The sequence below is a fragment of the Balaenoptera physalus genome (genome assembly GCF_965194825.1).
Source record: "Balaenoptera physalus genome assembly, chromosome: 5".
Classification (NCBI taxonomy): Eukaryota; Metazoa; Chordata; class Mammalia; order Artiodactyla; family Balaenopteridae; genus Balaenoptera; species Balaenoptera physalus.
This window is the reverse complement of record NC_138884.1, coordinates 103,065,013-103,080,238: the sequence shown is the minus strand read 5'-3', so window position 1 is coordinate 103,080,238 and position 15,226 is coordinate 103,065,013. Positions and strand designations below refer to the sequence as shown.

General features: G+C 36.3%; 1 protein-coding gene across 2 annotated transcripts in view; it reads left to right on the top strand.

Moving 5' to 3' along the window:
* SLIT2 (slit guidance ligand 2) overlaps positions 1 to 15,226 on the top strand; it is a 380,624-nt gene that overhangs the window by 338,310 nt on the left and 27,088 nt on the right. The gene's annotated exons all lie outside the window — the stretch shown is intronic.

Here is a 15,226-nt window from a genome sequence, read left to right as displayed (position 1 = left end):
CCAGCACAAAAGAAGTTATCATACTGAAGCTTTTGGTCCCACAACTGAATGACATTTTCATGCAAAGCACTTTTCCTATGCAGACCAACCCACCAATACATATGTGAAAAGGGAGCATTTCTTTACATAGGCAAAAAATAACCAAGCATTTGAGATTCTTCATGTCCATACTTGTTTATTCATCAGTGAGTGTTTGCATGTAGCAACTCATGTCCTTCAAAATAAATCGCAATTAGGAAGATATTGATCACTTTGGATAATCTTTATCAGACCATTCTCCACCCACCCCACCTTTTTTTTTTCTATCTTGATACAAAATGTCAGGAGTAAAGGTGGTAAATCTCATGAGACTATCCAAACTGCTAAACTTCTGCCCTGGGTAAACCAATTTGCTATAAAGTCAACATCAAGTTTACAACTTACTTATTATGTCAGAATATCTATTTTGATCGACTTTTGTGGCTATGAATAAGAAACTTCATAGTTACATTCTTATTTCTTAATAAACCATTTAATTTTAAAATTGGTAGAGAAAAGGAGAATGTTACATATTTTATTTGTAAGAAAAAATGGAGAAGTAGATTCTGTCACTCTATTCAAAGTTACCATTTTCATTTGGCTGGGTATTTTTCATTAATTGTATTTATTTCCATATACATAGTTAAGAATATCAGAGGGTAAAATAGCTACTTGGATGACTGAGGTTAACATCTCTAGACATGAAAAATGGAAGCACATCTGTATGATTAATTTTCCCAGGGATTTGTTAGAAAAGCACTGAAATTTAAGCTTTTATGGAATACTCAAACTTTGCATTTTAAGAGGTACTTTCTTGATGGGAAGATGCTAAATAGAATAATGAGTTTTTGTTTTGATATCCCGGGTCTGTTTGAGAGATTCTGCAGCTGCCTTTTCTATGGTATGATTTTTTTTTTCACACCAGTGAAGTACCTGATGCCATACGAAGTAATATACTAAGTTTCCAGTAGAAATGTTAACATGTATCACCAGTTACTCTATTATATATATATATATATATAGCACTTGGACTCCTTAGTGGCCAGAATTAGAATTCTTTATTATTTTGCATTAATTAAGGATAGCAAGTATGTCTAATATGCACCCATTCTAACATAGCTAGGAAGAGTTTAGGTGTTACGTAGCTTTGACATTCACACGAGTTTTACTTGTGTCACACCTCAGATACATGCCATTAGCCTGAGTGCACAGATTCTCGAGCCCTTGGAGCTACCCCGAGAATCTGAGTTTTTCTGGATGGGCTAATTTAGACTTACACAAGCAGCCCAATGCTTGCACCAAAATCTGTAGCTAGTACCTTCTTAGAGATAGTTCTCTATCCTGTCATTGTTCCGACTATTATAGGAAGAACTTAATTCACTTAATGTCAGAGACCTCTTTAAACTAACCTACTCTGACCAGGACAAATTGGATCCGAGTATTTCCAGCACAGTTTGGTTAGCCAATGTGTTCCTGAGCACAGAAACCAGGAATTTTTCTATATCCCCTTACCAATGAAAACCTAGACCTGACAGCACTGCTGTATTCAGATTCTTAATACCTTTTCCATGATAATTTACATAAAGTGGCAGTCTCTTCTGAGCTGGTTTCGTTGGGTCCGCCTTTGGCTTTAGATTTGCTCTACTTTATTCCTTATCCATTTCTTTGAATCTTTGTTTTACCTTCTCTCCCTTTGTTTTCCAAGCTCCCTTCCTATACCTGATCTTCTTAAGCACATGTTTTCTGCATCCTAAAGTGATTCAGTTCAGTGCAACTTCCTCTGAAAAGTATGACGAAGCTTCATTTCCCTGTGTCAGATCTCTTTCTTTGAAACACATCCAAAAAACTCCAAAGCTTATTAGCACAACCACTTATGAGCCAAAACGTGGCATCTATAAAAGCTATCATGTGGGAGCCTGCCATGACTATTTGTCAAGAGCCGTTTGGTGCTCAACAAGAATTGAGACTCTTCTGGTTTTTTCAGTCATATCTATTGCAGGTATCAGTTTGCCTTAATTCAGGCTAAGGATAAACATTTCACTCTACAGAAAGTTCATGGCATACAAAACATGAAGATACTATCACTATAACTTTGGGTTGGGTTTTGTGGGAAGTGAAGAGTTTTGCGAATTGACATTAGAGCAGATACCTAAACCAGACATATTTGTAAATCATCTATTAGCTGTAGCATTTTTGTCCATATGTGAAATGAGCTCATTTACAACATATCAAACAACCATCTGCAGATTTTGAAATCAGTGGCACATAAATGGCCTTTAATTATAGGAGGGTATAAATTGTACTCCAGAGCTTTATATCCTGCTTCATCCAAGTCTGCAGTTAGGGAGGCATTTTCTTATATCGTGGCTGTATTGTTTTTGATTTAAGTTTGGAATCTGATTAATGAGCATGAGATCTTGGAACAGAACCCCTACTGTGCTCAGGGAATATAATAATGTTGTCATTGTTTAAAAATCATTCAAGTTACAAGTTGCTTTTCTGTTTGGAGATTTTTTTTTTTACTCTGTATCTCTGAGGCATTCAGTGAGAAAATGAACTCTTTAGTAGGAACAAATAAGACTTCATAGGAAAAACTTGTAAATTACTATGGTGAAAGTTTTTACATTTGGCACCCATGTTAAGAATCGGAATGGATATGATATGTTAATAGAGAAAATTCAAAGATCTGAAAGCAGTCTGACAGAGAGGTCATGATGTGATGGGCAGGCTGTAAAACATGGCTACACGTGTTCAAACTAAAATAACCACTGTTGGGAAATTTATTAAATTTATTTAAGCCCATGTAACCAGAACTTCACAGTAAATAGTTATTGATTTATTAGAGGACAAAACTCTGTCCTTTCCTGCTTCAGGGATTGACAACATAAATTTTAAGGGTCAGTATTGTTTTTCTGTTATGTAACTGTTACTATCCCCTCCCCACCCAAGTCATCCAAACTGTTATTTTCTACCTAATTCAATCCATCATCTGTCCTATGTATAACATATGACTGTTGATTGCTAGTATTCTTCAGACAAGATTAATTTTTGAGAAGTTTAATTCACTATGATTCTAAATTAAAATCACTATGCTAAGGATTAATAAGACACTGAAATTGCTAAACAAATAATTAAAAAATCCACTCCAGAGTTTTAATAGTAGCTTGAGAGATTGTGTTTTTGGCGATGGTTGGTCATTCTTTTAAAATCATTATTATATCCTTTCTAAAAATAAGGCATTTCTTGAAAGTAAAGTTTTAAAAAATCCCTCAAATTGCACTAGCCCAAAACTTATAAAAGTGAACATTGTAAATATGGCACCCCTGCGATGTTGAAAAACTTGACACCTTTTCTTAAGCTCTGGTATGAATTCAGGTATTGCATTGAAAAATGTGGTTTTGCATGTTTCCTAAGAGCCAGAACCCTGGATCTGCTGTGTCAAGACTGTGTTTCTTAATTAACCCTCTTCTCACAGGACCACATACAAAGACGATACAAACTTGATCACATTTTAACCATGGGGTATTGCTTAATGGGATGGCATATATTCAGTAAATGAAAGTTTCCATACAAGTTGGGTGTGTAAAGGCTTAGAATGTATTTTGCGGAAAAAAATTCAGAACATTTTGATTTTTCCATTTTGTACCATTATCTCTTTGTTTTCCAAATCTCCAATGCCCACACACAAACCATTATGTGCACATCTTACAAAGTAAAGCCGCCTGTTGTTAAATCACTGGTTTAGCCACAGATCTCTTGCTGCCTGTGATGGCGTCTGCCTTTTGCCTCATTTTCTCCTTGTTTGTGCGTTTGGCCCGGCTGTAGGTAAGAAATCTAAGCCTTGCTTCAGTTTGCTCTCTCACCCTGGGCTTCTCTGTTGTTAATGCTGTGCTTTGGCTTCCTGTGCTCCGCTGTGTACTGCAATGTAAAACGTCTTTTGTCTCTTCTGTCTTTGTTGCTGCCAGCTGCTAATCTGAATGAGGTGGAAAAAGGTTAGTTGCCTTTTAAGTCTATTATTTTATTTTAGTTTCCCTCTTTCTTTCAAAGCTACATAGATTTCATGGTGTGTACATGGTAAAAGGAATGTTGACAAAAATGAAATCTGAGATCAATATGTCAAATCAGTCATTCAGATCCTTGATATGTAGATAGCTATGCCAAACAGTATAAAGAGGGTATCTGAAATGCACTTTACCAACTTCTGGAAGACTGTGAAAGAAATTCTCTGAGTGGGCAGAAGAAGTGGCTAAAAATAAAGACTAACGCTCTCTAGTTTCTACTTGTCTGTATGCTTTTCCTTTTTTAAAGATATCCCAAACATGTATTATTTTTATCATGAAAAACGTAAGTCATTTAGTACAGTACATAGGCTGTAGCTAGAAAAAATTTTAAATAGTGAGAATTTTCCCATAACTTTAAATTAATATCTTTAGTAATTTGAAACATGAAAAATATTAAAAGATATATACATTTATTAAAACATTTTATAAGATAAAAATTACAAAGCCCAAGAGGTTGATTTATAAAATGACATTGTCAAACTCATAGAATGTCATGAGTACTAGGCAGTGTTTTTAAAGCATAAAAAGAGCCATATGCAAAAAAAAAAAAAGAGCCATAGCTAATCATTGACACTTTATGGTCTGCATGGCTTTCCAAATACATCAGGGCCCAGGAAAGGAAGTCCTGTGGTGCTCAGGGTGATTGGCATGTCTGGGGAATCATCATGAAATCTTTGTTAAATTTTTATCTTAAAGATTCGGAATTATACCTAATAACATTGTATTTTCACTCAGCTTAACCAAGAGTCTTTAAGTGCCAAGTACAGGCACAACATCCTAAAAGGGTGCTTGTCTTGACAGTTGCAGTTGTATGTAAGGCATTAGCAGTATGGTTATAGGGCTCACATGGACTATATTGTATAGCAGCTCTGTCTCCTCTTGCTAAGGACTTCATTTTTTTATTTTCTGTTGCATTGTTAAGATGATTTACTGTGTTTAGTCACTTACACTTACTATGTGCAGAGTTAAGTTAAAAAACATGAAAAAAAGTTGTTTCCTATTTGGGAATGTAAAAAATATAGCCTGTACATTCTCTGTGGATTAATGCATCCAATACCATCCTTGGTAAAATGCCATCTTTTCTTTTTTACTAGTACTAAAACAGTTGGTGGTCTGGGGCAGAGATGTCTAAGGTCCGATTCTATCTTAGAAAACACAATGGCAATTATTCTGTCACAGGAAAGTGTCCTTAAATAGTTATATATACTCTCAGAAGCAAGTTTGGCAGTATGATATTGTTTTACATCACCACATGGTTTCATGTGTTGACTAAATCTCATGCTTATCTTTATAAAAGGTGTCTCTTATTTTCAATAATCTGCTGCTGACTGAATTTGCTTTAAAAAGCAGTCAAACCATTTTCTATTATTTGAATCCAAAACATAACTAGAAATGAAATTTCAACGTCTTTATAGCACCCAGCGTAATTTTCTTAAATAAAAAGAAATTCTGTTATTAGCTGACATATTGTTAATTTAATCTGTATCTACAGAACTCTGTAGATACGAGCAATAAGGACTTGAGCAATAACTTGTATAAAACAGTGACAAAGAACTCACCCAAGGATACATACCTTGTAAGTAGGGGTCTAGATGCAAACCAGTGTCTAACTGACCCCAAGGCCTGCACTGTAATTTGGAGGCCTTCCCCTGGAACCAGTCCCTTCTTATTTGCTGCCATCTTCCAGACTTGGCATCTTTTCACATCCACAGTGGCTCTGACTAATCCTTTGTGCCAAATAAGCTTTTCTTCTGCTGTCTCTTCAGCTGGCTATAAGTAATTGACCCTTAGGTGTATTTGAAAAGAAAACAAAATTCAGGTGCAGACAGGCAATCTACTTTATCTACACATGAAAAAAAGAAAGTGCCTAATCAGTGTCTGTACAATTAATTAATTAATTCCCCTGATGACTAAGCTACCTTCCATCACATAGGGCAGGTGGGATACTGATGAATTTATGAAGCTAACGGGAAAAGCTAAAATTTCTCATCTTGGCACTAAAATTTATCAACTCTGGGGCCTGTCACAGTCTAATGACATCTGTCCCACCTCGTTTAGATGTTTGAGAATAACATGGAAGAATGTATAAGAAAACACTTGAAAATGTTAGATGTCTATACTCCAGAAGTATCAAGGGCTGCCAGGGAGGACAAATTTAAGTTTTGGATCATTTAGTTCCAACCATCCTCACTACAGTGACATGGTGTAGATGGTTTGATGTCATTCCTAATGATGGAAGAATTCTTACAGAATTTTGATAAAGAAAATTCTACCTAAAGTAAGTTGTATGTGTGAAGGAAATTCCTCCTCCCCATAGTCTTCAGTCTTTTTTCAGTAAAAAGACAGTTTTACTGTCTTTTTAAAAATTATTATTTTGTCATTTTATTTGCCATGCTCACTTGCAATTGAAAGGCTTTATTTGAGAATAAGTCTGGTTTTCTTTACCCCCTTATTCTACATTGAAGTGTAAGGAAATACTGAATACTGAAGAACTCTTGAATTTGGCTGTATTTTTTTAGGTTTTTTGTATATTTTTGGATTGTCATGATCTCTTAATAACAGTGACTCCTTCTCTCATTAATAGTGCCTCAAGCTGTGTAAGGTCTTTTTTGTCAAAGTCAATATATTTGCACTCATACTTGCAGTCTTTTTTAACTAGAGAGAGGACTTTGGCAGCCTAATTATATTTTGTGGTTTGCATTCATGTTCCAACCTCTCAAAGCCTTCTTAAATGCATTTGAATCTCAGAAAACATTTTAAAGATCCTATTTGCTCTTTAGTTAATAGGCAGGGCCCAGTGAGTTCAGAACAACCATTTAGCTTAACCAAGGCTTATTCAATCTAATTTGGATTTATTTATTTTGAAACGAAGTTAAACATTTTTGTAGTTTCAGTAGCTGTTGGAATTGGCTACATTATTTAGCCATAATGTTCCAATGAGGAAGTACTGAAAAACACTTCCTTTTTTGTTTATTTATTTGGAGAGGTAAGTTTTTCCATTTTAAAAATTCAAAAGATATTTACTGAGAAAATACCTTATTCAGAATACTGTGCTCAGAATTGAAAGTGATATGAAAATACATAAAACATTACCCTTGTCTACCAGGCAGACTCTTTGGTTTGATTCCTCCTTGCAAGTTCAGATTAGGTCAGTTATTTCACCAGTACAAAACCATCACTTCTCATATTCCAAGAAAGTTAACAACAAAGTATAGCTTCTTGACTAGTTTTTAAATAAAGAGAAAGAATTGTTTCTGAACACAAAGACTAATCAAACTTTCAGGCAGACAAGCATTATGGAGCAACCCATTTCATGTCATGTAGAACAAAAGTGAGATTATACAATGATTTTCTTTTCTGAAACATCAATATCCACGTTTATAGCATATTTCCTTGAGCCTTCCTGTTCTGAATTATGATAAACTTTATCTCATGAGGTTATACTTTGGCTTTGTCCGCTTATGCGTGTGTCCCATTTTGCATACCCTTTGCACCAAGAGGACATTTATCAGTGGCTAATATATCTTCAAAAATTCATGGCTCCTCAAGATCAATTCCCTATATTTCTATACTAACAATTGGATTTAATTAAGCTTAGAGAAGTGGGTATTATCTGGATAGTTATTGATCATATTATGAAGCAATTAACTATTGCTAATTGATAGAACAAGTTTCAGGATAATAAACACAAATAAGAAAGCATCAGATTATTATTAAAAGGAACCTTTAGGAAGAGTTAGCTCTTTTATAAAAATAAGAAACAGAAACACACTGTTCCTAAGTAATCCTTTACTTACTGATGAAATAAATTCAATTATTACTATCACTACTGATAAGGATACTAAATATTCAGATCGGAGACTGGGCATCTGCTCACGTTGATGTGCTCTGGTGCCTGGGATTATAATGTTGAGCAGAGTAGGTAACAAATAGGGCTAGCCTGGTTCAGCAAAAGAGGAGAAAACAGAAATATTTTTCCTTCAGGTCCAATTCAATTAACCTGTTCTGGAATGACTCCCATAATCCCATCAGCTGTGTCCACCCTCTAATACAGTTCATCCATCTCCCTGCTACATTGCAAGGTCTGTGAGAGGAGAGACAATGCTATTCTTTACATGAATAAAGAACAAGTGGGAAATGTACAATTTTTTTTTAGGAATTGTATGGAATTTTTCAAATTATGTAATGAGAAACATTCAGGTCCATTTATCTTAATCTTTCTCAGACATGCCATTTACACTCACACTTCCTCTTGATTCCCGAGTTCATCCTCTCTGTTTCTGATTGGGATAGTCATCATTTGGCAGACAAGATTGTCAGGATATCTGAGTCAATAGGCTACCCCTCAAGTTCAGCCTACAAGGGTATACGTGAGGGTGGGGTCTCAAAACACAAATCTGCTACCAGTATTCCTTATTCTCTCTTCTTCCTTAAATTACCCCTTATGCCATCTGGGTCTCCTTCATTAACAATTTATATTTTCCTTTGAAAAGCAATCAAATAAGTGTTTTCACATTTTTCAACAGCCATCGAGTATCTAATTTGTGCCAGATAATTTGCTAGCAAATGCAACGGCAATGAAGAGATACAAAACTATAAATAAAGGTATCTATCCCTTGCCCTCAAGTAGGGTACTTTTAAGAAATTAAATCTCAATTTATTTCCAGTAGGTTGCTTTTTTTGATACCTTCCCTCTCTGTGCCAATTCAAATAGAGTAAAATTAGTACCATTTTTCCAGGTTTTTCTTGAACGAAGCAAGAGCTCAAAATGCAAATATTTGAAGAATGATGCATTTGACCCTCCAAAACTCTATGTCCTGGGGATGCTGTCAGGAATTCAACCAGACTTCCTCTCTTGTTATAAGTATATTTGAAAATGTCATAACAGATTAAATATAACAGTAGAATGCTGGTTCAGTTATTCAGATTGCTGTCATGAGTTCCCTTTCCATTATTATCAATAGTAATGATCCTTTCATATTAAAAAAGAAACTAGTTTGATACAGTTTATGAATAGGAACAAGAACAGGCTGCAGTGTCAGACCTGGAATCCTCCCCACCCCCTTCATACATCCGTGGTCCCCAGAATGGACTCTGAGATTATTTATGTTTCAGAGAAAAAAGAAACTAATCTGGTTACATTAGCAAAATCTAGTGAGAGTTAAGTGTTCCCACAATGCCATGAACCTATATCTAAAATTGTTTGTGTTTGTAAATATGGCCAACCTGAATTTACAGGGCTAACTTTGGGAGAAATATAAATGAGATACTTATTAATTCAAGCCCACCCTTTCTTATTGCTCTATTAGTGAAAAAAGTGAATATTTTAAACAGAGTAGTTTGAGTTGGAAAATTCCTGAAATCCTGATCTAAGGACAAGATGACCAACCTTTTCTCTGCTAAGCAGGCTTTGAGAACTGAATAAGCCTCAGCAAGACATGCTGTTGCCCAGATTTCTTGGTAGATAGAAAACAACTAGTTGTCCATCCAATAACTCTTCAAAAATGTCTTCTCTCTGAATAGCACAGTTTACCTTGCCAAGAGAAGAAGTCTCTTTAAGGGTAATAATGAACTTTTCATCTGTGTAGTCTAGTTTTCAATAATAAATAAAATAACAATAAATATCATTCAGCCAGTTTGTACGCCACGATGCTGTCCATATTCCAATCACTAAATGAAACTTAAGGGATACTGGAAAATTCAGCATCTATCTTATGTCTCTAATTTTTCCACATTTTAACTTCTCCAGAGTAAGGGTTTTGTCATGAACATCCTTTTATCATTTGCTGGGTCTAGCTCAAAATATTTTCCCCCCAACATTTTTTTATGAAAATTATTAAACTAAAGCAGGTTTGAATTTTGGTCAAATTAAAAAGTCTCACTCCAGAGTACATGTAAATTAATCCTACTATATGTGGTTAATTTCCTCTTACACTATTCCTATTAGTTTCAGGAAACATTTAATATTAGCTCGTGGGTTATATAATATCTTCATTATTCATTGATTTGTCAAAGTATCACTATAGCTAAGAATTTTCAACAACGCCATAAGTTAAACCAGTATATTTTAAGGAAAAGCATGTTTAAAAAATTTGAGTGTCTGTGTAGAAAATGTAAATCATTTTTAGTGACAAGACTCAACTCAGGTGTCATCCACTTACCATGAGCTTTAATGTCTGTGACATAATTTAAATTAATCACTTTCAAGATTATTACTTTATAATTAGTGATAATAGAGATGTTGGTAGTTATTTTTACTTGCAGCTATCATTCAAAGTTCAAGTCAGTCTCCAGATTTATTGTAAAGTAGATGAAACAGACATTGGACTCACTTTTCTCCCCCTCTACAAGACACAGTAGTTTGTGATTCTCTTGCCTTTGCCACCTTCAATGCCCTAAGAGGAGGAGGATCTTCATTACTGTTTGGGTGGCCTGTCCTGCAGACCTTACCTGTTAACACCAACGCCTCTTGGAGAGAGGGCCAAGGGCTGATGGGTCCAAGTCAACCAAGACTCACAGTGCTTTGCAGAGAGGCATCTAGCCCTGGCAACAAATGTAGGGCTAAACTATGCTGATATGCTCTGTTCAAACCTTGACTCTTTTGAAGTGCAAAGGTCATGGTTAGGGGCCACTTCCTCTCCTCGTGTGCATCGCTTATTAAAGACTCTGTTGGAGAAGCTTAAAGAAAATTTCAGGCATGGGTGAGGACAGCCACATGGAATGAAGTAAGAAAGGAAAGAGACCGAAGGAAGGGAGGGAAGGAGGGAGGGAAAGAAGGAAGGAGAAGAGAGAGAGAAAAGAGAAGAAAAGAAATAGTAGCATAATTTGAAAGTTTTATTCCCCACTATAAACCTCCAATAATTTAGAATTTACCACCTGTATGGGTTCGCTAGTGTTATTATAACACAGTACCACAAACAGGGTGGCTTAAATAACAGAAATTTATCGTCTCACAGTTCTGGAGGTTAGAAGTCCAAAATCAAGGTGTCAGCAGTGTTGGTTCCTTTTGAGGGCTGTGAGAGGAGGACCTGTTGCAGACTTCTCTAGTTGGCCTGTTGACGGTCGTCTTCCCTCTCTGTCTCTTCACGTGGACTGCCCTCTATGCCAGATTTCCTCGTCCTGTGAGAACATTAGCCATACCAGATTAGGGCCCACCCTAAGGACCTCATTTTAACTTGATTACTTCTATAAAAACCCTATCTCCAAATAAGGTCACATTCTGAGGTCCTGGAGGACTACAGCATATTTTTTGAGGGGGGCGGGGTGCGTGGGGAGACACAGTTCAACCCGTGACACCGCATCCTTATTTTTCAAACTCCTGATTTTTGCCCCAGAAAACCTGGTCTTTTCAGTGTTCTCTATGTAACTGAAAGGTACTTCCAAATACTCGTACCAGAAACCTAGAAGTTCCAGACAGCTTCCTCTCTCCCCTACCCTAACCCAATCCATGACAAATTCCCATTTATTTTGCTTCTAAACATCCCGGCCATCCATATCTCCTCTACCACCACCTGAGTACGAGCTAAGTCATGACTCATATCCATTTGTATTTGTCTCGGTGCTATCCATCCTCCTCTAGAGCCCAAATGTTCTTTTCAAAGTGTGCATGTCATCTGGCCATCCTCTATCCTAAAACCCTTCAATGGCACCCACTGCTCATTAAATAGAGACATTCTGCCATGTGGCCCCTGCCAACCTCTGTGGCCTTCTCTGTCACCACGCTCTCCTGGGCTCACTCCCAGTCTCTCAGAGCTCATATTTGCCATGTCACCTCCTGCACAGAGCCACTGCCAAAGCTCTTTATCGCCCCCCTTCACCTGCAATCCAAGTCCTACTTCTTCAGAAAAAATTCTCCCACCATCAGTCCCCCTTCTAGAGCATCAGGACATTTTTTAGCATTCATCACTCAGGCAATTTTACATTTACTTGTGAAATTAATGGATCAATATCTTTCTCCTCCTCCCCTCATGTATAAGCTCCATGAGAACAGGGATATTGTTTTTGGTTATTCACCATTATACTCCTAGCGTTAACATGAGTCCTCTTACACAGTTTGCACTCAAAATATATGGCGATGTTAAAAATCTGGTGGTTTGCTACCAGAATTATTTGAAAACACCCATAGGCAGATCTCGCCATAGGTATCAGGGAAGAAGCTTGTAGAATAGTTCTAAAACGATTTCAGTAAGTGCAGTAATAAGGAATGCAAACAAAAAGATAATTTTAGATACCAGAAGTACAAATGAAGATTAAGGAAGGACCCCTTGTGTATAATAAGGAAAGAACATTAAAGTTAGGTGCACGGGTCTAAAATGAAGCAGGAAACAAGGCCAACACCAGGTACTGTTTCCCGTAAGAACCATCAAGTGCACTGAGATTTCTGCCTCATTGCAATAATATTCACAGTATTGGTACCTCAGTGGGATTGGGGCACCTGCTGACACTGTTTTTACCACTGAATACAATAATGATGTTCTGTTCAGTTAAAGCGTAATGCTCTCTCTGCTAACTTGCTTATCTGCATTATTCATCTCTTCAGAAGCATTTTGCCTTTTTTTTTAAAAAAAAAGAAAGGTTTTTATAGCCACAGTTGACCTTGCCCAACTTCAATTACAGAACCTCATTTTACTCATGAAGAATTGGGGACCAGAACAATAAAATAGTTCATTTTTCTGCAACCAATCCACTGTTTCATATTGAATAAGTTGCAGAAGGCCATCCCAAGCAGTAACTCAGCAACCCAAATGTCATTTCACCCAATTAAGAGTAGTTTCTCCCTAGGATCTCTTTATGCTGGTTCACTCTTCACTTCAAAGAGAGCATTAACTCTGTTGATTCAGCTTTTACTGCCCCACCCACAAGGTGACCGTAGCATTTGTCATCCAAATCAGGGCATCTGTGTGAGTGTGTGGGAACACTACTGAAAATTACCTTGGGATGGCAAGTATAAACCTGAGCAAGCCAGGATGTATGGTCATATCACCACTACATCAGATTCTTCAGAAAGACCACATTTACAGATGTTCAGTAAGCAGTGAATTACATCTTCTCCTGGACTCCGAGGAATCATGCCCTTTTAGGGAAGAGGGCGTCACTCCTGCCTTACTCCCTCACAGCTCTTACTAGTGTAACTGTAGAACTTGTCCATTTCCATCCCACTCTCTGCCATACTTACCTGACAGACACAATCAGGAAGAGGTGATCTAAAAACTAAACATCACTTCCTTACAAAAAAAAAAAAAAAAGATGCCTTTGTTAGGACATGTGTTTTTTCTTCACAGTTGTAGTCGATTATTCACTAACCTCTGTTATCCTAAAGAGGCAACGGTATATGCTCCCTGGCTGACCCCTCTAATTCTTCTCCAAAACACAGACAACCAACACACACACACACACACACACACACACCTTTAACTTCTCATCAACAAAAAAAGCTGAAAACTAGAAGCACAAGTAAAATTAATTTGCTCGTCTGATCAAAAGTGAAATCACAAATGCCAGGCAAGCATTGTGTTCCAAGCTATTGCTTTATCACTGGGGACTTTTAAGGGTCCAGGCTGAAAGCAAATGAATAGAATTTCCGGGGATTCTGTGGAGTGGGTTGGAGCCAAATTATGAAGCTGATGTTTGTCTAGACTCCCATCTCTTGGGGCTCATGGGCACTGAAGTTTAACCTGTGTTCAACCACATTGCCCTTAACCACTCCAATGGGCTGACTTACCTTTCCTGATGCCATATGAAAAATATAAATACCTGCTTATAAGTTAATAGAGTACAGCACTATGTGTAATAGAATAAAGAACATTTCCATCTTTCCGTCCATCCTGTCACATCACACGCTTTATCATTTCAGGAGGCAAAAATGAAACAAGTTGAATATAGGTCAACAAGATGGAGTTCTTGCCTTAAAAAGCATAAATTTTTCTTTCAGTAACTATTATTTTAGTATGTCACCATACCATACTCTACAGAGATATAAAGACAAATATTCTAAGCATACTGCTCCCATCATATAGTAAATCCTTATGAACTATGGTTTAGATTGTCTTAATTGGATTGGATTGGACTGGATTGGATTGGATTAGATCAAAATGAATAAGAAGTAAAGCATTCCCCCCCCCCCGCTTTCATATCATTTTTAAAATGATTTCTTATTTGGGTATAAAGTGAAGAATACATAGAATGATATATAACTGCCTTGGATATAGACTACTATAAACAGCCTTTATCCAACCAGGTAGATTTGATTAGAAAACTGAAAGTGATTTCATCATGATAGGCTGACAAATTATAACGAATACATTCTATCAAGGTGTATTACTTAAAGTAATAATAATTGAATGTAAGATGCTTTAAGTAAACCCTGTTTAAAAATAGCTTATTAGGTATATGTTGATAAAAACTTTATATCACAGATGTACAGACACAGAAATCCTTCTTATAAAAGAAATATATGAGACTTTTAGTACAATTAGTTCTCTTTAAGAGACAGAAAAAAACCTAACTTATCATACACCACATTGATGTAATACCTAGCTTAGAACATTTATATATTTAAATCACTGAGAAAGATCCTTGAAGTGTAAATAATTTGCCACATTTAGTTGTTAAGCAACTATTTCTACCAGTTAGCAAAGTATTACCTTAAAAGGACAGTCTTATAACAAAGAGATTTGCTGCAGACTCCTGATTTTTTAACCTATGTTGCTTTAAATCCACACACTTTGAACAAAGTTCTAATAGTTTCTTGGAAATGAACAACAGCTGCATATAGATGTATCACTTTATTCATTCATTTATTGCATATAAAATAATTAAAAGCTAATTTAAAGTTAAGGTAGAAAAGGAGAGAACTTTTTAATCTTACATCTTTCCAGTCACCTTAAAATCTCACACAATGATTGGGAAAGTGTTCTCACTGAAAATCATATTTGGCCTAATGTACCTAAAAATAAAATATAACCATGTTATTTATAAATGAAGAAATTTCCTAACAGATAATTGGACATGCAATTCAACAGAGTGTGTCTAGAATCTTCATGGTTATGCTTGTAGCTCTCATTTATGGATGACAATTATTCTTTAGAAGCTAGCTGATAGAAGGAAGTGTACGTTCTTTATCTAGATTGATTCTCCTTTTGCTTTAT